Raw genomic sequence first — 25,595 nt, forward strand, 5'->3', positions numbered from 1 at the left:
GCATGAATTTCAGATAAGTTACATTGTAGTTGACATAGGCAGCAACCATGTTTTAAAGGTAAGATCAGGAAACTAGGCTGAAGAATCCTGTATTGTGTGTTGCAGGTACTCGGGCCTCTCCCACGTCGCTAAACAAGGTGGGGAGAATTGCTTGCCGCCGTAGTACTGTCCTTGGCTCCTACAACAAAGCAGCGCCAGTGAAATCAGCATAGCTGGTGAGTTGGGAAGACGGATACCAGACTGGTCTGTGTTGAAGCCAAGGTTGCAAGCGGCAACATTGTATGGTGAGCTCTGAAGCGAAGAGTGTATGAAATGCATGTGATAATCAATGCGAGTAAGCATGAAACAACAGATGGGTGATTGAACTTTGAAACCAAGATACGACCCATGACAGAGTGGAGAGGCACCTTGTGCGTGTTCATTCGAAGGTCTCTTTAAGGTATACAACTGAGAGTTGAGATAGGTGAAAGAGTGGCAAAGAACTGTACATCAAAGTGGTCCTGCAACCGGTCAAGCAAAATCCTGAGTCTTCGATGTGGATACTGCCAAACAAGTTGATGACAAAATAGCGAAAGTTGGTCCAAGCCCAAACGAGGGAGATTAATTGAAAGCTTTTGGGATAAAGCAGGTTTGTGTTAAAGTGAATTATATTGGCATGAGCACAACGGAGGAAGACTAATTGAACATTGTGTTAAAACGGATCTGTGCCTGGCTGAGGGGGATTCAGGGTGAATAGTGAATCACCCGAGAAATTGGACTCATGAAAATCCTACGAAGTTTGTATTAAAGGGGATCTGAGCGCAACTGAGCGGGATCCATGGATGAATAGTGAATTACCTGAGAAATTGAGTATTTGTGATATTCTGAGAGGAAAATAACGTATTGTTTGTTCGTCGCATCAGGCCATCTGCAAGAAGAGACTTTGGAATGCAAAGAGACTTGGACACGGAAGTCCCTGATGCTAATGTTTGAACTGTGCCCTTGTGCTAGAAAAGCCAGACACTGTGTTAAGCTTGAGTGTACCGCCTTATCCCATGCTGAAAACATGGGCAAAGGAGGCCAACAGCCTGAACATCCTGACATATTATTTCTTGAACACTTCTTTCTTTTATATAACATTTTTTCCCACACAAATTGTATTTAGAGGTAAGGATTGGCAATAGGTTTATTAGTATAGGCCTTTTTATTTTGACAAGACACCACTAGGACTGTGTTATTATTTGCTGGTCGTACCTTGCATCCATCTGTAGATTTAGGATTAGATAAGCGTTTTTCAAACCCTTTTAGAAGTTTAATAAACACCCATGAACGGTGATCACTTGAGTCTCTCTTACTGTTGATACCATGCCTTCCTCAAACTGCGCAGGAACATATTTGTGTTCTGTTCCTTACACTTGCCCATCATTGGACAATTCCAGAGGGCAACAACTTTTGGATTAGTATAATTTGCTCAAAACATTTCATTAGTGCTGGGATTGTTGGGAACAGATGCATGGTTCAGTACATCAGAAAAGGATGAAACCATCATTGCCTTATCAAAAGTGCTCCTTATATTTTTTGCTAACTTTTCCTTTTGAAGTTTATATAGACTGCTTCCCCTCACCCCATTCTTTTTCATCATTCAGCACAATTTTACTTGTGTTTTTCACCTTCTGACCTCTTTGTATGCAGGTATTATTTCTGAAGGAGATGGTTCTGAGTTTTTAAAGAAAATGAATTCACCAGTCAACATTGCATCTTCAGTTATTCTGGCACCCTGTGCACCACTGATAAATTCAAATTATACTATGTTACACTCTCGCTTTGCTGATCTTCATTGCTATTTCCTTTAGGTAAAAAAAACCCTGACCAACCCTCTTGGAGCTATTTTTGATAACTCTCGTCCTATGAATAGTGTACAGTCTTACCCATTGTCTTTTTCAGTTCTTCACTGACACCCTCTTTCTTGACCTTCCTTTTTGGTCTGTCTCTGTCTTTCTTCTTTGTTGTTTCTTGTTCTGGGGTACCCCCTTTTGCTCATAATTCTCAAAAATGCACCAATGGGTACCACTCTGGATTGGTTATCCTGCGTAAATGCTTTGTCTTGATCAAGTGTTCTTTTAACTGGTCACTTGCTTCAGTCCTCTGTGGTGCTCAGAGCATATTCATTTTGTTACGAAGGTGCACTATTTTACATACTGCCAAACTATTTTTCCATTTCTTCAGTAAGCATTCTCACCTGGCTTTCCAAATGTTGGTATCTCTGATTTTCTCTCGATTCATTTCACTGAAATCTAGGACTATTCTGGTTGAAGTTGTTGGAGTCTCTGTTATAGTTCCAACGACTCAGGAAATCATAGATAATTTGGATTCTCCACAAAACTCGTGGTTTTCCCTTGGAGGGTGTCTTGGCATCATTCTTTGATCAAATTGATTCAGAGTGACTGCGCTAGCATATGTCTGTGAGTTTAAACTGGGCTCAGAAATGCAATTTCTTGCATTTGGAATCGAAATGACCTTAATGGTTTGTCTTTCTGTGAAAGAGTTGGGTCTGGCAACCTGTTTAAGTATTTAATTTCAGCATATTGTGCTCTTTCTAGAAACATTAGAATGATCTCTTACCTGGGCCTGTCACCTACATCTCTTGGTCTATCAAAGAAGTGTGAATTTGATAATTCTATGCTCAATTGGGTTATAAAGAAACACAGGAATTGGACTTGATCCTTTATACTGAGGACTGATGTAGTTGGACTGTGTTGAATCAATGTTCTAAAATGTGGTTGTGGAAGACCCTGTATTTTAGGTAATTCCTTTCTCATGATGAGGATCATTCTGTTGAATCTTCTGAGCGTAGCTCTTGCTTCCAGCCTTCCAGCCATCACTTCAGTGTTTCCACTTGTTTCCCCCATATCATGCCATCCCTGCAAAAAGAAAAGAACATCAAGGATAGAACTTTTCCTAGTTCAGCCTTTTAGCCGGATATAAAATAAGTGATTTTGGATCATGGAGAGCTATACATGTTATTGTTCAATTTAATTTTGGAATATTATGTTTACATGCATTAACACTATGTAGTATATACTTAAAATCTGATGTGCTGAGTCTGGAATGGCATTGGAAGTCTGTTGGAACTGGCTTGACCTGCACAGTGACCTTATCAACCTAACGTCCACTGTCCAAGCTACCCTAACTGAACCTACCACAATATAAACTAACTCAGGTTCAGATAATGACTCCCTTCTCCTTAGGATACTTCTAGTAGCAGCCCATAGATTAGTATATCATTCTTAAATATCCTCAGGTCACTTCTTTGATCAGTCTTTGTAAATCTTCAAATGAGCTTGTGAGTATTTCTCTTTCTTTAGGATCTCCCTTTCAGGGTTCTTTACAATCTTGTCCTCTTCTTTGGATTTTGTAGTGTCCTTTCGGCTATTTTCGGGACTTAGGGTGGCTACCCCTCCTGGTTTCTCCAACACTATCACTGTGATAATACTTGTCTTCTTTTCCAGAGTTATCATTGGTGTTTCACTCTCCATCTTCAGCTTTTCAAAAATGTGTTCTGGCATGACCTTTATCACCCTTACCTTGCAGAACCTTCCTCCAACCCAGGGGAGTGTACAGTACCCCCCCTAGCAGGGGCTGTGGTAGAAGTAGAGGCAGGGAAATGCATATACCTGTCACTGTGCATCAGTAAAGAGTGTAGGCAACAACCCCCTGCAGTGGGCAGCTACTCACTTTCATCCGCACTGGAGTGGCTTGCTAATGTCACATATATTTTATTGATGGTCCACTGCTCAAACCTTCCAGTAACCGTGTGTGTGTGTTTGTGTGTGTGTGTATATGTTTGTGTGTGTATTAAAAACATCATCATATATAATATATGAATACCCAGTACTTACAAATGGATGCCCCATACATTATGCTCATATTCAAATGCATCTAACAGTCGAAAGAACGTTACCAGGGGTAAGTAACTTGTTCTTCGAATGGATTGAGTCCTCCCACGTAGTCCTCATCTTCAGCTGCTTCGGAAATTGTTTTTTCAGCAGAGTGCGCGGTGCATCGATCCCGTCGACTCAATGTCCTTCGAAGGCCTCCATCTCAAGGTCGACGACCAGTACAGATAGCACGCACAGCGCCCGTTGCCTTCAGTTCTGTTCTTACCTTGTTCTCCTTTGCAGAATTAGCCACTTAGTAAAATACTGTATCAGACTCTAAAAGAGCGTAAAGTGTGTAGAGGAGTAGCCAAGTGCCTCTACTGGAAGTCCCACCCCCATTTTTCCTACATGTTTGCAACCGGAAATTGCGACATACGCAAAGTCCTACTTATACTATGAAGAGTCATTGAAACAAGGCGTCCATTGAGAAAACCCTATATGATGCATCTGCAGAGAAATGACAGTCTTCTGAAGGAAATTCCTGAAGATGTCTGAAGATGAGTGAGAGAGAAGACTTGTGACATCACATGAAGCAGAAATGACGCTCCGAGAAGACATGCCAATGAAGAAGGTGAATAGATTGTATAGAATCGGATGGCAAAGTAAAGTATTGAGCAACATTTCATGAGCAAAATGAAGATTGCACGTGCGGCGAAGCACTGAAGAAAATGCAGAGCCATTTTACAATTGTACAGATGCAGTAACGCAAGTAGATTAAGTAATGATAAGGCTGGCTATACGTAGTGAATAGACTAGAGGTGGTGCTGCCAATATATATATATACACATATATATATATATATATATATATATGTGTGTGTGTCGAATCTGGATGTTCCACAACGCATTTAGTAAACTTGGATCCATGAAAAGAAGGGCTGGAAGTGTGGCGCAGTAGAATAAAACAACTGATGGCGAAGGAAGATTTGAGAAGGCTTGTCTGGCCCAGTGTCAAGAGTTGGTGCCGCCAAGAACCTGGTTATCTATTCAAAGTGATAAAATGAACGTGAGAAGCAAGACTGGCTCATGTAGATGTGTAATGGAAAAACACCAGAAGTGCAGGTTTTATTAGTGTTAATAGTGTTTAATACAATGAAGCAGCTCAAAACTTGGTCTCCTGTCACATGGTCAGATGAAAATAGACTTTGGCCAAGCTACACTGAGACCAGAAGATAACGCCATGCTCACACTCCCTTTTATTCTCTGGCACAGTGATCCTTTGCAAGGCCGAGTTCAAAGAACTAATTGAATGGCAGACAGTAAGAGTGATGATGGATGTTGGGATAATTATTTACTATAACACAGAAGATTACTTGCAGTAGGGGTGGGCATAGGTTATTACCCAAATTGACTTTTTACAATTGACCTTTTGCACAAAGTACCTAATTATAGGGGTCCTAATTGACCTTCTGCACAATTGACCTTTATATAATTTTAGTTATTGTATATATGTATTGGGTTGGTATTGGATTAAAAATAATATAAGGGGATTGGGTGGGGGGTTGCGGGGGGTTATATATGTCCTAATTGACCTTCTAAATTAGGTCAATTCTCCCGAGGTCAATTGTGAAAAGATCAATTAGTATACAACCAGGCATAATTGTCCACCTGACCTTAGAGACCCAATCACAGTCCAGTCCCCCATAGAAGGTATGCTTAGATGTTCCCTTTAAGCCTATCACATCCCCTAGTAGGTTTTCTTATTTTGTTATGTTGTATGATGTCAGTGGTGATGAATATTTGCTATTTAAAAGTAATTTTTAATGAAATATTTGGAGAACTTCCGAGAGAGAATACTTGTGTGGCGTCCGTTGATGTCCGTTGTACTCCCTGTTTTGGACAATTGAAATTAAAACCGTTGTGTTTTACCAACTTCCTGAGTCGGTCTGATTATTGATGTTAAAGTAAGATCCACATCCCCATCCATCTCAGATACTGTTACCTCGTCTTAAAAGGCCTACGGGTTCAAGTGTAATACCTAGAAATCCTACAACGGGGTAGGTTGGGAGTGGGGATGAGGAATATGTGGGAGGAACATCCAGTCAAAAGATAGTTACAAGGGTAAGTAACTTGTTCTTCAAATGGATTGTGTCCTCCCACTTATTCCTCATATTTTGATAGACTCCCAAAGCAGTGTTGGTTTTGGATGCAGGAGCAAGAATTATTCAGAATTAATATTAGTTATGTACTGAATGAAGGACTGCCTTCCCAAAACCTCCTTCCTGAGAGGAAGATGAGTTTAGACAGTAGTACTTTACAAAGGTATGGATTGTAGAGCAAGTGGCTGTCGCACAGATGTCCCTTATTGGCACCCCTCTTTGTAGGGACAAAGATGTTCCCATGCCCCTTGTAGAAACTCAGAGCTGTTCTTGGGTCAAGTCTATGTAGCCACTCATCTTCCTTTTCAGGATGAGGGAGTGGGTAAAAAGTTGGTAAAATCATTTTTGGAGATATCGGAAATTCAGAGACTATTTTAGGTAGGGACACATGTTTTACCTTAACAACAACCTTGTCTCTATAAAAGGTAGTACAAGGGGGTTTACAAGATAACATCTGCAACTCGCTTACTCTGTGGGCTGATGTTAGAGCTACTAGTAAAATGGTCTTAAATGTCAGAAGCTTTAATGGATACAAATGAAGAGGCTCAAAAGGAGCACACATAAGAAATGTTAGAACAAGATTCAAATCCCAAACCAGAACGTGAAAAGGAGTTGGGGGAAACACGTTGGTGAGCCACTTGAGAAATTGTATGATTAAAGGAATTTCAAGGTATGACACTTCCTCAGAAGAGCACTTAAAAATTGGAAGCACTGCCAAATAACCTTTAATGGTTTCAATCTGGAACCCCAGATTTGCGAAATGTAGCAAGAAAGACAACACCATAGGTATATTACATTGAAAAGGGTCCACATGTTATCTCTGCACCAGTTGCAGAACCTGTTCCAAATGGCAAAAGTACAAAGATTTAGGTGCTGGCCTTCTGGCTGAAAGCAAAATCTCCATTACGTCATCTGGGGGGTCCCAATCTTTATAGCTCAACCTCTCATAAACCATGCATGAAGGTTGAGTGTCTTGACCTCCTCTGGATGGAGAACCCAACCCTCCTCTCATAAAAGAAGGTTGTCTCTTTGTCAGAGATGCATTGTAGGGCAGATGGACATGTCCAGAAGGTCTGGGTACCAGGCCCTCCTGGCCCAATCCGGAGCAATTAGGATCATGGATTTCCTGAACTTTCTCAACCTCCTGATCACATGAGGAATGAAAGGGACTGAAGAAATGCATATAGAAATGGAAACTCCCTATCAACTACAAACATGTCCCCTAGAGCTCCTCTTGGGGGAAATTCCCTGGAGCGGAACAGTTTGCACTTTCGGTTGGCACTGGTTGCGAACAGATCCACTTGGGGGTTTCCCCAAAGGGTGAATATCACTTGAAAGACTTCCTGAGCTAGTCTCCACTCGTGGAAGATTGTGCTCTGCCTGCTCAGAGCATCCGCTGTTGTGTTTTCCTCTCCAGCTAAGTGAACTGCTGATAGGAAAATGCCTTCTTGAATTGTCCAGAACCAGAGCTGCATTGTCTCTGTGCACAGTGGTCGTGACCCTACGCCTCCTCTCTTGTTGAGGTAGTACATGGCCATTGTACTGTTTGTCATTATGAGGACATTGCTTCCCTGTACAGAGGCCAGAAAGGCCTTCAGCGCTAGTATGATCGCCCTCAGCTCTAAAAGGTTGAAGTCCAATGGAGACCAATGACCACTGACTGTCATTGGCGTGAGCTCCCCAACCCGTGAGTGAAGCATCCGCAACTACCTTTATCTCCGGCCATGGATGCCAAAAAGGTTCTCCCATCATAATATTTTCCTCAGAGGCCCATCACAGAAGATCCTGTGCAACCCTGTTTGGAACCTGAAGTAGGTCTGACATCTTGCCCGAGAAGTGAGAATACTGCATCCTGAGGGCCCATTGAAGGGATCTCATTCTCAGGCGAGCCTCTGGCACCAGGAAAATGCGAGATTCATGAGGCTGAGCAACCTCAAAAAGTCAAAGGCTGAAAGACTCTGGCCATTGTGAAATTTGGTGACCATCTACAGAATGGGTTGAACCCTCTCCCTGGGTGCCAAGGCTTTTCCCAGGGATGCATCCAGGACTGCTCGGATGAATTGAAGACTTTGAGATGGTATCATGTGGGACTTCTTGTAATTGAGGGAGAAGCCCAGTCTGTGGAGAGAGTGGCAGGCTATGCCGAGATGTGCCAAGACCTGTTCAGGAGAATGAGCCATGATCAGCCAATCATCCAGACAGTGGTAGACATGAATTTCCGCTCTCCTGAGACTCGATACCACCACCGCCATCAACTTGGTGAAAACCCACAGGATGGAAGTCAGCCCAAAAGGCAGTACTCGAAACTGATAATGAGAATTGCCAACTGTGAACCTCAGGTGCTTTCTGTGCGTGTGATGGATTGGCACATGAAGGTAAGCATCCTGAAGGTCCAATGACACCATCCAACCCTGGAGCTGGAGGGCCTGAAGGGTCTGAGAAAGTGTGACCATTGTGAACTTGTCCTTCCTGAGGAAATTGTGCAAGTTTCTCAAGTCCAAAATGGCTCTCAATCCTCCTTCCTTCTTGGTGATTAGGAAAAAGGGAGATTATCATCCTTTGTTCCTCTCCGTCACAGGTACTGGTTCTATAGCACCTTTCTCTAGCAGGCTCAAAATTTCCTGCACACGGAACGTATCTGGAACATTGAAAGAGTGGCTTTCTGGTGGATTGTCCTGAGACCTCTTTAGAAAGGAAAGGCAACTGTAGTAATGCCTCGCCTTTCTTGCTGCTGCAGTGAGAGTCTGCCTCCCACAAAGGTTTTGCTGGTTGAGACCTCAGAGAGGTTTTGAGGTGGCTGAAGCAGCGGCTGATGGTAAAGTAGCTATTGCATGGGCAGACTTAGTACCTCTCCCTCGTCTCCCTCGTCTCCCATGAAGGAATCTTCTTTGGCCTCTATGAGCTGCCTGTCCCCTCGCTCTACCAACTGAGGAATAGAAGCAAAAGGAGCTACCCCTCCAAGAAGATTGACTGGGGTAAGTTTTTTGTGGTTATCTGATTGGAACGCTAAGTGATTTTGCCACCGCCTTAGAGGTCTGCAGCTTCTCCAGGCTTGTGTCAGCCTTCCTGCCAAAGATTTGAGAGCTGTCAAAAGGCATATTGAGAAGTCTGGACTGCACGTCCGGTGCAGACCCTGACTTTCTCAACCACGCAAATCTATATATTACGGTACTTGTCTCCATGGATCTACTGATTTTGACAGCAGTATCCAGTCCTGACTTTAGAGACTCTCACATAGCATCTTTTGCATCACTTATGATAGCCAGGAAGCCGTCTCTTGCTTCCCTCTTAGGAATGTGGTCAGCAGCCATTGCTATACAATCCCACAGATTGAACTTTTTTTTGCCAAGGCGCAAGTGACGTTGGCAGATTTCATTGCCTTGCTTCCAGCAGAAAAATCTTTGTTGCTCAAGTGTCCACTCACTTATCGTCTCTGTCTCTGTCGGAGGTATAGTGGGATATGCGGCCTGTTCAGAAGAGGGCGTTGCCACCTGAACCACCAGGCTTTCTTATGTGAGGTGATTTGCCAAATATTGTGGGTCACTGCTAGATGGCTTATACTTCTTGGTGAGATTCTTGTTCACTGCAGCAATAGTCTCAGTTGCTTCCCAATTTGTCCTAACACTTTTTTGAAGGGCATAATGAAAAGTAAGAATAGGAACCTTTTTCTGACCCTGGTTCAGGATATCCGTTAAGTCGTCCAGCTCAAATGGGGTAGCAGGTCTGCTTCAACCTAGAAAGTCAACCACCGTGGTCATGCGTTGCCTATGGGAGGTTTATGCATGGTCTGAAGAGGCTGGTTTTGAAATTCAATCCAGCACTTTTGAAACAGAGGGATCATGGATCAGGACCTTCTCTTCAGATCATGAAGAAAACTAGTCTAGCACATTTGTGTCCATTTGCCAAGACATCTTGTGTACTCTCTACTGACCTATGGGGAACTCTGGAGATGCCCCGGTAGGCCTCTGCAACCTGGGCCTCTTTTGTGTGGTGATCTATTCTATTTCCAAATGTTCTCATTGGAAAAGCGTTGGGATTGCTCAAAATGTGCTCAAAATGTGTAATATGGGGCCACTTTGAAAATGACTTGCAGGGCTTCTTTTGGTTACCAGTCCAACCCTGATCTATGCAGATGGATCCTCAAATATATTTCTTCCAGATGCTCTTTTTTGGGATAGTAATTACTATAATTATGTTTGTGCTACGTTTGGCCATATTGCAGTTTCAACAACATTTCATTGAGGCTTCCTTTCCTAATAATCATCTTTAAAACGGTTAATTTTGGAGCTAAATAATTTGGTTAAAGGACATTTAACATGCACACACACAAATACACGAATGCATAGCTGATATGATCGCTGGTCAGACGGTGTGGCTACAGTGACCATAAATGATGTCTGATGGGCGTGGTCTGCAGTCCGGCCCCGAAGACACTGGGGGTCATGCTGAACTTGGTGCTAAGGGAACAACTATGCCAGTAAAGGAATACTGGCATCAATTACCGCTAGGGGCTATTCTGACCCACCCGACCGCTATTAGCGGTATCGTTAAGTATGATGCCGTTAATAGCGGTCTGGGCGCAAGCACGCGACCCACCATGCCGGCATTAGCATCATGCAGTAAACTGGAGTAGATCACAAGTGAAGCGGACATGCAAATAACGGCTTCATGAAGGCGGAAAAAGTGGTTACCGGCATGCTGTAAATACCGGCATCGCCAACCTACCGTAAAATGCCCTGAGCAGTGTTCACAACTGCCACAGGTGCACATAATCAGCACAGGTGGAGGCAATGGAGTCTGGCACAGTACAAAAGGAGCACACCCACACTCCACACCCCCTCCCACAACAAGATGATTCCAATAGTAGTAGCCTTACTGGAGCTGGAGGCATTGCCACAACAACAACCGCCACTACAGAGGAGAAGGAGGGTGAGACAGGGCCAGAATGCCCAACGAGTGCAGCCACCGTTACCACGCCGGCAGCCCCCAATCCCTCGCATCAGAGCCAATCCTTTCAACCTAACTCCTGAGAAGATCCACACCCTGTACCGTCTGGACCGGGACACCATCACCACCATAGTGGACCCGATACACAATGACATAGTGAGCCTCATTGAAATACACACCGCCATCCCCCCTCTACTGAAGGTGGTGTCTGTGCTCCACTTCCTTGCCACAGGCACCTACCAGCACACAGTGGGGCACATGCATGACATATCACAACCCTTATTTTCCCGGATACTGCCCCATGTGCTGGATGCCCTCTTCAAGCACACAAGGGACTACATATCCCTACCACAGACTCCCCAGGAGATATTTGATACAAAAGTTGGCTTCCATGCACTGGCAGGCATGCCAAATTTTGTAGGTGCCCTCGACTGCGCTCACGTGGAGTTAGTGGTCCTGCATGCCATGGAGGTGGTGTACCGCAACCGCAAGCAATACCACTCCATCAATGTGCAGATGGTATGCGACGCCAGCAAGATCATCGCACATTGTTGTGCCCGATATCCGGGATCAACTCATGACTCTATGGTCCTGCGGATCTCCACGCTATCACGCTTCATGGAGCGACATACTGGACGACGTGCCTGGCTGCTTGGTAAATTGCATGACTGGCACATGGCATTGAAGGGAGAGATGCACACACCACCATGCTGACAATCTTGATGTGACTGCACGATGTGCACATCACCGAACACTGTGCCCCAAAGCATCACAAACGGTACATGACACCCAAATCCCATAGGAATGAGGTAAGGTTGACACCTATCACTACATGACTAACAGGAAACCACCCCACATCCCACAACACGTGCACCACTCATCAGCAGCCCTCACCCTCCGTAACGCCATCCTGCACCATGCAGTGCATATGCACTATGTTGCTGTCTCCAGCATATCACCACACAGAGCAAGCATCCTTGTGAATGCATCAAACTGAACCTACTAGGGAATCCACTGTCTGGCACTGGGCCAGCACACTCACATGAGTGTTGCATGTCACCATCGGAATGATCAGCCCTGATTGCCCAATATTGCACAGACTACTGCCAACGCTCCCTCTAAGTAAATCTCACAGAACACAACACCTCACTAATTTGACACTAACACAGCTGTATGCGTACACGATGCATGTGCAACAAGACGTCAGTGCACACCATGTATCATCTTGAAGATTCAACCCACACCATCAGTCCATGGCACAGTACACATTGAGGGACTGAAAAAGGTGTCAATACATCCAGGGACATGTGCATGTGTGACTAGTACAGCTGTCCATCATGATTCGCCTGAAATTTACCTTTAATTGCCTCTCATGCAGTTGATAGTGGCTCTCCCTTGAAGCCGCGGCTCCTCACCCCTGTCTGAAATCCGCAGAACAGGCACAAGGAGGACTACAATCATTCCCATACCCGTACCTAGTGGTGTTAGAGGTGGATCTTTTCCAAAAATCAGCAGAGACCCAGGGGTCCTGTGTGGTGAGGATAGCAATGGATTGTGTTTTCAAAGATGGCCGCCATGCTCCTTCCCGTTCCTGTGCGATGAAGCTACTTCCGGTTCCGCTTATTAGCGGTGATCGTAAATAGCGGTGACCGTTATTAGCGGTCACCGCTATTTACCGTCACCACTAATGCTGCATTGGACAATGTTGGTAGTGTTATCTGCGCTATGCTTGATGCCGCTAAGGGCATTTTGGGTGCCTTTAACGGCATGGCACAAATGACCTTACTGGCATGGCGTAAAGCTTGTGCCTGCGAAGTCGTAATAGTCCTCTATTAGCGGACTGGTGACAGCCCGGACACGCTATTTACGCCATGCCGGTAAGGAACGTTTCGTACCTCCAAACTCGGAATGAGGGCCACTGTGTGCGGACATGAGCTCTCTCCGTATTCTGGGAACAATGTCATTGCCACCATGCCTGCTAGGAAATGCCTGAGGATATGCCCAACAGACACTGTACAGGGAATGACTGAAGTCACGACCCACATAGTGTGATGACCTACCCAAACCGAATGTCCTGTGCAATGCCCAATAGTGAAAGTTTTCAGGATTCGGCCCTTTGGCATACCTCACTAGCCACGTAAAAAGTGCCTTTTGGCCTTGTCACGAAGATAATGTGACCACGGTATGTCCAAAGTCATTCCATACACAATGTGATGATACCAACAATGCCCCTTTCGAATATAGGCCATGAGCATTACCAGCAGACCCTGGGACTCATTTTGATTAAGTTCATAGATTGCATAGTGGGGACTGTGAGAGGTCAGAAGTGAGAGGTGGACACAAAGATATAGATTTCTCAGTTTCAGACATGTTTATTAAACAGAAATGGGTTGGATGAACGCTTCTTTATCCCTTTCCTAAGGAGAGTTTCCCTGCCTAGGAAACTAAAACTAAAGATCAGTCTGTGTCACGTCATTACATTCATAAAACTGTCCTTGTGTCCAAAACATTATAATCTGGCCCTTACAATAGAAATGAACAACTAAGAGTGTAAGGAAATGTCTCTGACTTACAGTTGGCAAAAAAAGTGTTCATAATCAAAAGTAAATGAGTGTATCCAACAGAAAAGTATTTTCCAAGGAAAAACACTTGGACCCAGAGGGTGGTTGCATTCTCCTGGATTTTTAGGCAGAATGGCAAAAGTATCCCTTTCAAATAATAGTTTCTTAATGTTCACGTAGGATGAGAAAAGTGTCTCTTCCAAACAACAATCTCCTTGGTCCTGTGTATTAGATTCAGAAAGTTCTTGTGCAAACAATACATTCCATATTAGTACCCGACGAGAGTCAAGCAGAATGCAACACGCATTCTGATTGGCTCTCACCGGGTCCTCACCCGGCCGAGAATTCTTCGATTCTCAGCCGGGATTCCAGCCACCTTGTCCTCAGCAGGGGGCGTGGCAGCCCCTCAGCCAATGAGGAGGCTGGAAGCGGGGCCATCCCTGCTCCGAGCCTCCCCGCGGCTGAGAGGCTGCCTTCGCCCTCTGCCAGGGACTCGGGTAAGGCTTTTCTTTTTTAATTCCCTTTCCTCCCTCCTCCCACCGACACCCACTTACCTTCTTGTTACTGCTTCCCCGGCGAGGGACGAGGGAAGCCTCCAGCCGTGTGGAGACTCGGAGCCGCTCTGTGCCTCCACACGGCTTGATGCTTCCCTCGTCCCTTGCTGGGGACGCAGGTACGCTTTTTTAAAAAAAACTTTTTTTTTCATTCCTGTCCCACTCCTGCCCTCCCAACCCCACTTACCTTCTTTTTAATCCTTTTTTGGGAGCGGACGAGCTGGGAACTTCTGTTCCCAGCGCATCCGCTCCCGATGGCCGCCATGGTAAGGGAAAATGGACTCCGTTTTCCCTTTTCATGGGGGCCATTTTCTTGTTCATTTCTTTTTTTTTTCGTCCCGAAACGCTGCAGCGTTTCGGGACAGAATAAAATGCTTTTAGTGCCCCGGGTTATGCACATAATGCGGGTCGGGGTACTAATAGCAATATGACCCTCGCAGCGGGGGCATTACCGACTCAGGTAATACCCTGGGGCCTTCTTTACCTATAGTTATAACTGTGGGCCCCGGGGCATTACCTGAATCGGTAATGCCCCCGCCGCTCGGGTCATATTGCTTAAATATTCAACTCTTCTTTGTTTTCTCCTTACTGAGTTCACAAGTGTTCTTATTAAGATGGTACATTTCACATTGAGCTCCCTTTTTACAGATTTGGTGAATCTCCTGGTATACTCCTCCACCAGGAATCCTCTTATGGGTTCTTCAGATCCCCCAGTGTACTCTCCTGCCAGGTATACTCCCACAATTTTAAAGGGCATAGTAAATTTCGAAATGCCTGGTATATTTGGTTGTCAGGACTTCCCTTATGGACGTCTCAGCTCCCTGGTATACTCTCCTGCAGGAATCCTTCGCTGGGGTCCTGCAGATCCCCTGGTGTGCAGATCCCCTGGTGTACCTATATGCAAGGTATGTTCCCCAAGTGCCAACTACCATGTGTACTTCTTTCAGCAGGACCTCTTATCAATTGCGCTGTCCCTTAAGTATGCCACAGTCACTTCGCAGTGTTTCTATTTGCTTGCTTAAGGTAATACTTCCCCCACATTGACATCTCATACATGGCGACTTGTCATGTCATGTTTTGTAGCTGTTTTGATCTCATTTGTATTTATTTGCTTAGGGTAACACTTGATCCAACTCTGAAACCCTGCTCCATGCAAAACATGTATGAACATCACATATATCATCTTGTCTCCACCAGTGAATTACAGTGCATGTGGAATCGAAATGACCTTAATTTTGGCAAAGACATAACCTTTGCCAATATCTAAGAAGCTTTCCACAAACCATTTGTTTTGTGGGCATGGCCTGCACTGGCAAGTGTGGTTGCAGTAGCAAACTCACATACCAGCGAGGAAACAGTTCATGATACAAGAAGAACCGCTGAAGAGGTTCCATCTGCAAAGTGATATTGAGCCTACATTCAAGACTTTAAAAATATTAATATTGGTGAACAGCACAATACAGGCATATTACCTGCTACGAATGATTACAACTAACATGGTTCTGAACAACAGTGAAGATGTACAAATGGGCCCAATGGCTTTCTTTCCATTCTGTTTCAACAGATAAAAGCATTAAATCATATAATGCATCTTCCAAAAAAAAATAACGATAAAAGAACAGTTTATAACCAACCATTCTGCAAATAAAAGGGCTTATCTCTTTTAACTTTACAAAGTGGGCTTGCACCATGGAGGTTTGGGTCCACCATTCAGGATCTGTGAACCCAGGTACTAACCACCAATATTGCTCTGTATTATCATACAAACAAGGAAAACCCCAAAAACATGCTGGTAGACAGTGGGACAAAATGGGAGGTTGAACAAATCCCAGATAAATCTGAGCTAATCCATTTACAAGAAGAATGTTTACAGATTGTTACAGAATTAAATTCCCTTAAATGAGGAACGTTCAGCAGCGCTGAGATAGAATCTTACTTACACCAAATTATTGAATTAAAACATTAAATGATCTATACCTGAGAGAGAGAGCGGGAGAGGGAGAGAGAGAGAGAGCGAGAGAGATACAGAGAGTTTTAAACAGAGAAAAATGGTTGCTCATTCGATACATTAGAGAGAGAGATATTTTCAAAAAGAGAAAAATGATTGGTCACAGAAATACCAAGAGTATTTGAATCACTGGGTACCAATTGACACCACATAATTGATTAGCACTAGGCATACACTGATCAATTGAATTCCAATATTCAAAATTTTAAAGAAGACAATCACATTGCAGAAGAGGTTGGGCTGCTGAAAGGGGAATATACATTTTTCCAGGCACTAATTTGTAGAAATCAACAGCTAATGATACGTACGGGTGGGCGTGCGTTTGATAAATCTCAATAACATAACATAACATAAACCTACAGGTGTTACAGGATAAGATGAAGAAAATTCCAGATCTTTAAAAGAAAGGGTAGTCCGAAATGTTGTTCAAGTGGGACAGAGACCCACTAACCACTGAAATACCCTCTTCTGAAGATGATGCATCCCTTAAAAGCCAAATGGAAAGAACAGATGATTTACTTGAGAAATATGCACCATTTCAATTCCGTTTGCAGGCACACAGCAATACCTAGAGGACACAAGTGTGGTTGAAACTGGCATACATTTTCGATGTGAAAATGGTGGAAGCCCTTCTTTATTCCCTATGGGACTACCTGCAGGAACCCAAAGGATGGCGATAGCTTTGTCAAAGACAATAGGCCATATTGGAAGAAAAATACAAAAATCCTCATAGTATAATAATCCTAACATTAGTAGAGAAGGAATGTAACAATACACGTCATGAGTTATTCAAGAGAGCTAGAATCAAAAATATAGATTCATATTATACGAAACCAGAAGAATAAAATGAGGGAAATGAATGAAATAGTGCTGGCACAAGCATAACATCGTAAACAAAGCATGGACCAAATAAAGATCATCAAATCTCTGAGAAGTCTGATTATGGTTTTGACAACATCTGAAAAACATGCTAGTATTTAAAAGCATGATGAGTCCTTGGAGGTTGCATACAGAACTCTAGATATACATGTATTTATTTATTTATTTATGTTATTTATAGAGCGCGCACAAACCCTCAGGCATCAAGGCACTATAGAACCAGTTACATGAGCCTGGAGGCGGTGAGGTAACAGAGGGCTCGAAGGCGAGGCAGAACGCATGAATGAATTTCAGACAAGTTACATTGTAGCTGACATAGGCAGCAACCATGTTTTAAAGGTAAGACCATGAAACAAGGCTGAGCAATCCTGTATTGTGTGTCGGCGGTACTCGGGCCTCTCCCACGTCGCTAATCAAGGTGGGGAGAATTGCTTGCTGCCGTGGTACTGTCCTTGGCTCCTACAACAAAGCAGCGCCAGTGAAATCAACACAGCTGGTGAGTTGGGAAGACGGATACCAGACCGGTCTGTGTTGAAGCCAAGGTTGCAAGCGGCAACATTGTATGGTGAGCTCTGAAGCAAACAGTGTATGAAATGCATGTGATAATCAACGCGAGTAAGCATGAACAACAGATGAGTGATTGAACTTTGAAACCAAGATAGGACCCATGACAGAGTGGAGAGGCACCTTGTGCGTGCTCATTCGAAGGTCTCTGTAAGGTATACAACTGAGAATTGAGAAAGGTTAAAGAGTGGCAAATAACTGTACATCAAAGTGGTCCTGCTACCGGTCAAGCAAAATCCTGTGTCTTTGATGTGGATACTGCCAAACAAGTTGATGACAAAATAGTGAAAGTTGGTCGGAGCCCAAACGAGGGAGATCAATTGAAAGCTTTTGGGATAAAGCAAGTTTGTGTTAAATTGAAGTATATTGGCATGAACAAGGCGGAGGAAGACTAATTGAACATTGTGTTAAAACGGATCTATGCCAGGCTAGGGGATTCAGGGTGAATAGTGAATCACCCGAGAAATTGGACTCATGAAAATCTTATGAAGTTTGTATTAAAGTGGATATGAGCCCGACTGAGCGGGATCCATGGATGAATAGTGAATGACCTGAGAAATTGATTATGTGTGAGATTCCGAGAGGAAAATACCGTATTGTTTGTTCATTGCATCAGGCCCTCTGCAAGAAGAGACTTTGAAAGGCAAAGAGACTTGGACAGGGAAGGCCCTGATGCTAATGTTTTAACTGTACCCTTGTGCTAGAGAAGCCAGAAACTGTGTTAAGCTTGAGTGTACCACCTTATCCCATGCTGAAAACATGGGCAAAGGAGGCCAACAGCCTGAACATCCTGACATATCATTTCTTGAACACTTCTTTCTTTTATATAACATTGCTTCCCACACTATTTGTATTTAGAGGTAAGGTTTGGCAATAGGTTTATTAGTATAGGCCCTTTTCTTTTGGCAAGACACCACTAGGACTGCGTTGTTATTTGCTGGTCGTACCTCGCTCCCATCTGTAGATTTAGGATTAGATAGTGTAGGGAGAATTCTCTCTTTAGGCTGAATGTCCTAACCTAGTGAGTCCCCCAGCAGCTTTGCTGGATTTCTGGAGTTTGTTTTTTTCCTCCTGCCAAGAGTGAGACTCTTTTTCTCCAACTCTTGGACATGATTTATGGTGTTCCTTTGACTGGTAATGTGTTTTATGGGCTATGGGGTCCTTTACTCCATAGGGTCTCATGTGTTTTTACTATGGGTGTTACACAGCACCCTCCGTGCAGTAACACAGGGGTGTCATAGTGACACCCCACCATAGACTCCATACCCTGGGACTGACTACTGTCTCCCAGGGCATGTAAAGTCACCATTGGCTTTAATAGTCCCAAATTATTAACAGAAACCAGTACAAACCATCATATTGTGGACGTACTGGTTGGGGCAATTCTATTGCCCCGGGGTCTGTTAGTCGAGGGGGCACGTCTCCGTCCCGCCTGATCGAGTTTGGGCTGGTGGCAGTGGAAACTACTTTTTATATTCGACCGCAAATATTTCCCTATGCGATTTTCCCATTGTTCGACGCTACCAACTTTAATTATTTAATTCTCATAGCCTCGAACATAACGCCGGTTTATTTAAATAATATTAATTCTCCGGTTGGTATTTTTTGCCAAGACTCGATTCTAAAATGACGTTTGTGTTCTCTTCTGTGACTCCAACCCAAGTCGAGCCCTTTGTTCCACATTTTGGCGGGCTTCTCCACAGAAGCCTCCAAAAGTGGTGCCACTCTGTCTGGGTACCACAGGGGGTGTGGGAGGGGGTTTAGGCACCCTGGACTAAGTTACCTTGGTAACTCAAGTCGCACTCTTGTGTGATTGGCCCAAGTGGTGACCCGGCCGGCTCACCACATAGCATGTTTGATTGACAGCTAGGCTGAGTGAATGGGGGTATGCTGCATAAAAGCAGGGCTTTAGGGACTGTAACTTCAGAAGTCGCCACAGGACCTGAGAATCCGACGAGGGAGAAGCTGAGCCAACCTGCTACGATGACACCACCGGTGGAGCCCTGCAGAACCGACTCACCACTTCCTGACGACAGAGAAGATCTCCCGGCTGGAGAGGCTTCTTCCCCTGACTGGTGGGCACAACCAGTTTACATTTCTTTTTTCGCACCCCAGACCGGTTTGTGGTCGAACTACCCGTGCCAAGCACCCCGGCGGCCGGATAGCCACTCACCACTGAACCGCGAATCGACGGACCGCTCCTTGTACCTGAGAAACTCTGCAGCTGGTTTCTTCCCTGGCAGTGCAACAGACTCCTGTTTTCCTCCACGACGAGATACTCTCTTCCCCCGGATGAAGCACCGACTTCAGGTCCAGGATCAACTGCTGGAGTGTTCTCACCACTTTAAGGTACCGTGTCCGCCAGGCCTCCCTTTCTAAAGATTGCTACAAGGTAATAATAACTCCTTAACCTTCTGGACTGGGCTGGCCGCCTTGACCCTCTAACTGGTCCCTTTCATTGGTCCAACTCCTTTTTGAACCACTGCAACCATGTGACCTTGGACACATTTCGTTTCGATCCTCTTAAAGCGGATCCGGCCTACTGACTCTGAATTCACGGTTTTACTTTGCCTTCCTCTCTTGTTATGTTCTTGTAAAAGTGTTGGGATCTGTTTCAACTTGTTCTCTGCTTTTCTCTCCCTTTTTGAAACAAACTATTAGAGTGCCATCTACGTTAAGCGCTCACCGCTGTCTGAAAATAAGTGGGGCTTTACTTAAGACTTGTCTATTATTCTTTTAAGGGAGTGTATATCTTTTAGTGACCGTGTTTTTGAATTGCTTACTATTAGTGCCTGTGTGTTTTTCTAGATGTTGTTTTAAATAAATAATTATATCTCTTTTACACCAAGCCCTGGTCAGTATTTCCTTGTTCTATTGTGTTCTCTTGACCTATTGTGAATACTCTGTATACTGCCTAACTCTTCTTGAGGGAAATCTGACTGCTCAGCCACAGCTACCAAGTGAATCTGTGTGGCACAGACTGCTACCAAGTGGGTTTACTGCCAAACACCTGTAGTCTTAAATCTTTTGCAGTGGTCCCAGAGGTAACTGCACAGGTTTCTGCCTAACAGATAGGCGTTTTTCAAACCCTTTTTGAGGTTCAATAAACACCCATGAACGATGATCACTTGAGTCTCTCTTACTTTTGATACCATGCCTTCCTCACATTGCGCAGGAAGAACAGATATTATCATATTTGTGATCTGTCCCTTATTCTTGCCCATCATTGAACAATTCCAGAGGGCAACAATCTTCTGAATTAGGATCATTTGCTCAAATCTTTTCATTAGTTCTGGGATTGTCGGGAACAGATGCATGGTTCAGTACATCAGAAGAGGATGAAAACATCATTCCCTTAACAAAAGTGCTCCTTATATTTTTTTCTAACTTTTCCTTCTGAGCTGTCTACAGACTGTTTCCCCTCACCCCATTCTTTTTCATCATTCAGCACAATGTTACTTGAGTTTTTCACCTTCTGACCTCTTTGTATGCAGGTATTATTTCTGAAGGTGATGGTTCTGAGTTTTTAAAGAAAATCAATTCACCAGTCAACATTGCATCTTCAGTTATTCTGGCACCCTGTGCACCACTGATACTTTAGAATTATGCTATGTTACACTCTCGCTTTGTTGACCTTCATTGCTATTTCCTTTAGCAAAAAAAAACCCTGACCAACCCTCTCTGACCTATTTTTGATAACTCTCGTCCTATGAATAGTGTACAGTCTTACCCGTTGTCTTTTTCAGTTCTTCACTGACACCCTCTTTCTTGACCTTCCTTTTTGGTCTGTCTCTGTCTTTCTTCTTTGTTGTTTCTTGTTCTGGGGTACACCCTTTTGCTCATAATTCTCAAAAATTCACCAATGGGTACCACTCTGGATTGGTTATCCTGAGTAAAAGCTTCATCTTGATCAAGTGTTCTTTTAACTAGTCACTTGCTTGAGTCCTCTGTGGTGCTCAGAGCATATTCATTTTGTTACGAATGTGCATTATTTTACATACTGCCAAACTATTTTTCCATTTCTTCAGTAAGCATTCTCACCTGGCTTTCCAAATGTTGGTATCTCTGATTTTCTCTCGATTCATTTCACTGAAATCTAGGACTATTCTGGTTGAAGTTGTTGGAGTCTCTGTTATAGTTCCAACGACCCAGGCAATCATAGATAATTTGGATTCTCCCGAAAACTTGTGGTTTCCCTGGGAGGGTGTCTTGGCATTTTCTTGGATCAAACTGATTCAGAGTGACTGCGGTAGCATATGTCTGTGAGTTTAAAATGGGCTCAGAATTGCAATTTCTTGCATTTGGAATCGAAATGACCTTAATGGTTTGTCTTTCTGTGAAAGAGTTGGGTCTGGCAACCTGTTTAAGTATTTAATTTCAGCATATTGTGCTCTTTCTAGAAACATTGGAAGGGTCTCTTACCTGGGCCTGTCACCTAAATCTCTTGGTATATCGAAAGAAGCGTGAATTTGATGATTCTATGCTCAATTGGGTTATAAGATACCCAGGAATTGGACTTGATCCTTTATACTAAGGACTGATATAGTTGGACTGTGTGGAATCAATGTTCTAAAATGTGATTGTGGAAGAGCCTGTATTTTAGGTAATCCCTTTCTCATGATGAGGATCATTCTGTTGAATCTTCTGGGCATAGCTCTTGCTTCCAGCCTTCCAGCCATCACTTCAGTGTTTCCACTTGTTTCCCCTATATCATGCCATCCCTGCAAAAAGAAAACATCAAAGATAGAAATTTTCCTAGGTCAGCCTTTTAACCTGATATAAAATAAGTGATTTTGGATCATGGAGAGCAATACATGTTATTGTTCAATTATTTTTTGAATATTATGTTTACAGGCATTAACACTATGTAGTATGTACTTAAAATATAATATGCTGAGTTTGGCATTGGAAGTCTATTGGAACTGGCTTGGTCTGCACAGTGAGCTTATCAGCCTAATGTCCGCTGTCCAAGCTACCCTAACTGAACCTTCCACAATATAAACTAACTCAGGTTCGGAGAATGACACCCTTCTCCTTAGGATACTTCTAGTAGGAGTCTATAGGTTAGTATATTATTCTTAAATATCCTCAGGCCACTTCTTTAATCAGTCTCTGTAAATCTTCAAATGAGCTTGTGAGTATTTCTCTTTCTTTATGTTCTCCCTTTCAGAGTTCTTTACAATCTTTGTCCTCTTCTTTGGATTTTGCAGTGTCCTTTCGTCTATTTTCAGGACTTAGGGTTGCTAACCATCCTGGTTTGTAATATTTCACGTCACTTTGGTTTCTCCAACACTATCACTGTGATAATACTTGTCTTCTTTTCCAGAGTTATCATTGGTGTTTCACTCTCCATGTTCAGCTTTTCAAAAATGTGTTCTGGCATGACCTTTATCACCCTTACCTTGCAGAACCTTCCTCCAACTCAGGGGAGTGTACAGTACCCCCCTAGCAGGGGCTGTGGTAGAAGTAGAGGCAGGGAAATGCATATACCTGTCACTGTGCATCAGTAAAGAGTGTAGGCAACAACCCCCTGCAGTGGGCAGCTACTCACTTTCATCCGCACTGGAGTGGCTTGCTAATGTCACATATATTTTATTGATGGTCCACTGCTCAAACCTTCCAGTAACCGTGTGTGTGTGTGTTTGTGTGCGTGTGTATATGTTTGTGTGTGTATTAAAAACATCATCATATATAATATATGAATACCCAGTACTTACAAATTGATGCCCCATACATTATGCTCATATTCAAATGCGTCTAACAGTCGAAAGAACGTTACAAGGGGTAAGTAACTTGTTCTTCGAATGGATTGAGTCCTCCCACGTAGTCCTCATCTTCAGCTGCTTCGGAATTGTTTTTTCGGCAGAGCTCGCTGTGCATCGATCCCATCAACTCAATGTCCTTCGAAGGCCTCCATCTCAAATTCGATGACCAGTACAGATATCACACACAGCACCCATTGGCTTCAGTTCTGTTCTTACCCTGTTTTCCTTTGCAGAATTACCCACTTAGCAAAATACTGTATTAGACTCTAAAAGAGCGTAAAGTGTGTAGAGGAGGAGCCAAGTGCCTCTAGTGGAAGTCCCGGACCCATTTTTCCTACATGTTGACAACCGGAAATTGCAACACACGCAAAGCCAATAATTGTACTTATACTGTGAAGAGTCATTGAAACAAGGTGTCCATTAAAAAAACCCTATATGATGAATCCACAGAGAAATGAAAGTCTTCTGAAGGAAATTGCTGAAGATGTCTGAAGATGAGTGAGAGAGAAGACTTGTGACGTCACAGAAAGCAGAAATGACGCTCCCAGAAGAGATGCCAATGAAGAAAGTGAATATATTGTATAGAATCTGATGGCAAGGTAAAGGATTGAGTAACATTTCACGAGCAAAATGAAGATTGCACGTGCGGAGAAGCACTGAAGAAAATGCAGAGCCATTTTACAATTGTACAGATGCAGTAACGCATGTAGATTAAGTAATCATAAGGCTGGCTATACGTAGTGAATAGACTGCAGCTGGTGCAGCCACTATATATATATTTATATATATATTGTGGGATGTTTCAACCCACTGGTCCAGGCCCTGCAACATTAATGTGCATTGCTGGCAGTAGAAACCTCAGAAATGGCCACTGGAAAGCATGCTGCTCGCTTAAAATCACTCAGAAAGTGCGCAGTTAAAAATCTGAAAAATAGGCCGCCATCCACTTTTGCCTATGTCAATGGTAACCCAGGAGACCACTGCCAAACCCCATTGTTTGGCTGCCCAAAGAGCAAATGTAACTCCAAAGTGGAGTCGAAAGGCACTCTCCTCCTGTCTATACCTCAGTATTGTAACACATATGTAACAGAAGGCTAATTTATTACAAAGTTATTCCTAACGCTGAGTCCCTAGCACAAGTTAAATGACCCTATCTGTAAAAAATCTCATATCCATATGTTACCGGCCCTAGTTAGTGCTGCTGAGCCGACTACAAGGGGGTGTCGAGATCCTGACCCTATCCTCTCTAAACCACTTTCCTACTGTCTACAAGTAAGTGCACACAAGGTGGAGGTCGGTGTCTGTATTTTATTTTTTCCGCCCCCAAAGCGTGTGTCTTATCATTAAAAACAAGAAGAAAGAAACTCTATGACCAATGGTCTATAGAGAATTAAAAAAAACTATTTTCTCACCACTGTATTGTGTTGGGGAGAAAATGAGTGGTGATAACTTAATACATTTCTTTTTTACAAGCCCTTTTCTCTATATGTAAGAGTATCGGAGTCTTGAGTGCCCCTTCATCAGGATGAATACTTGTGGATCTAGTATTCTATAAATATCTTCAATTCTATGAAGTTTTTGAGGATATCTTCCGGGGTCCAAATGGGTTTAGTGGAATGGTCCCTGATCCTAAAGGATAAAAAAGACAAGAGAGAAAGGTGGGACTGTCATCAGTCTCAAAGTGCTACTAAAATACTAAAACCCTATTCAAATTGTATTTTAGATGGTCCTTCCATCTCCTTTGAGGCAGAGTGCTCCTTACCTCTATATATCAAGTTTCTTGCTCGTGCCTGCTATGTGCTGCGGGTGTCTTAACCTCAGCTGCATGTGTTGTTTGCAGGATTTTGTAAGAGATGGGAAATCAATCCTAGAATCCCACTCGCTTACTAAGGTGATCAAGGTAACACTTTGTATATACACAGTGCTCAGTTTGTTTATTTACCTGTCTTAAACATTCAGTCCTATGTGGGGTAGGAAGGTGCACAGTCCCTTCTTTTCTCCTGGAGTGTTCTACCTGTAATAGAGACAGGAGTGTTTAGGCTGTGATATAAATTCTTGTCTGGATGTTGTTATGCTAAAGGCTCAGTTGTTGTGCATTTGCCTTGCTATTATATTATGCCTTCCAACATCAGTTTATAGAGTTTTTACAGTCAGAGATCCACCTTAATAGGTGCCTTGACTTTTAAGCAAATTTTTATGCAAATTTTTCGTGGCTTCAATCACTTCAAAACCCCTTCCGTTTTTGCCGGATGCTAGTTCTATGTTTTTAGATGCTCCGGCAAGAAAAATATCCAGACTGTGG

The sequence above is a fragment of the Ambystoma mexicanum genome, chromosome 4q (genome assembly GCF_040938575.1).
Source record: "Ambystoma mexicanum isolate Mex_15411 chromosome 4q, UKY_AmexF1_1, whole genome shotgun sequence".
NCBI classification, from domain to species: Eukaryota; Metazoa; Chordata; class Amphibia; order Caudata; family Ambystomatidae; genus Ambystoma; species Ambystoma mexicanum.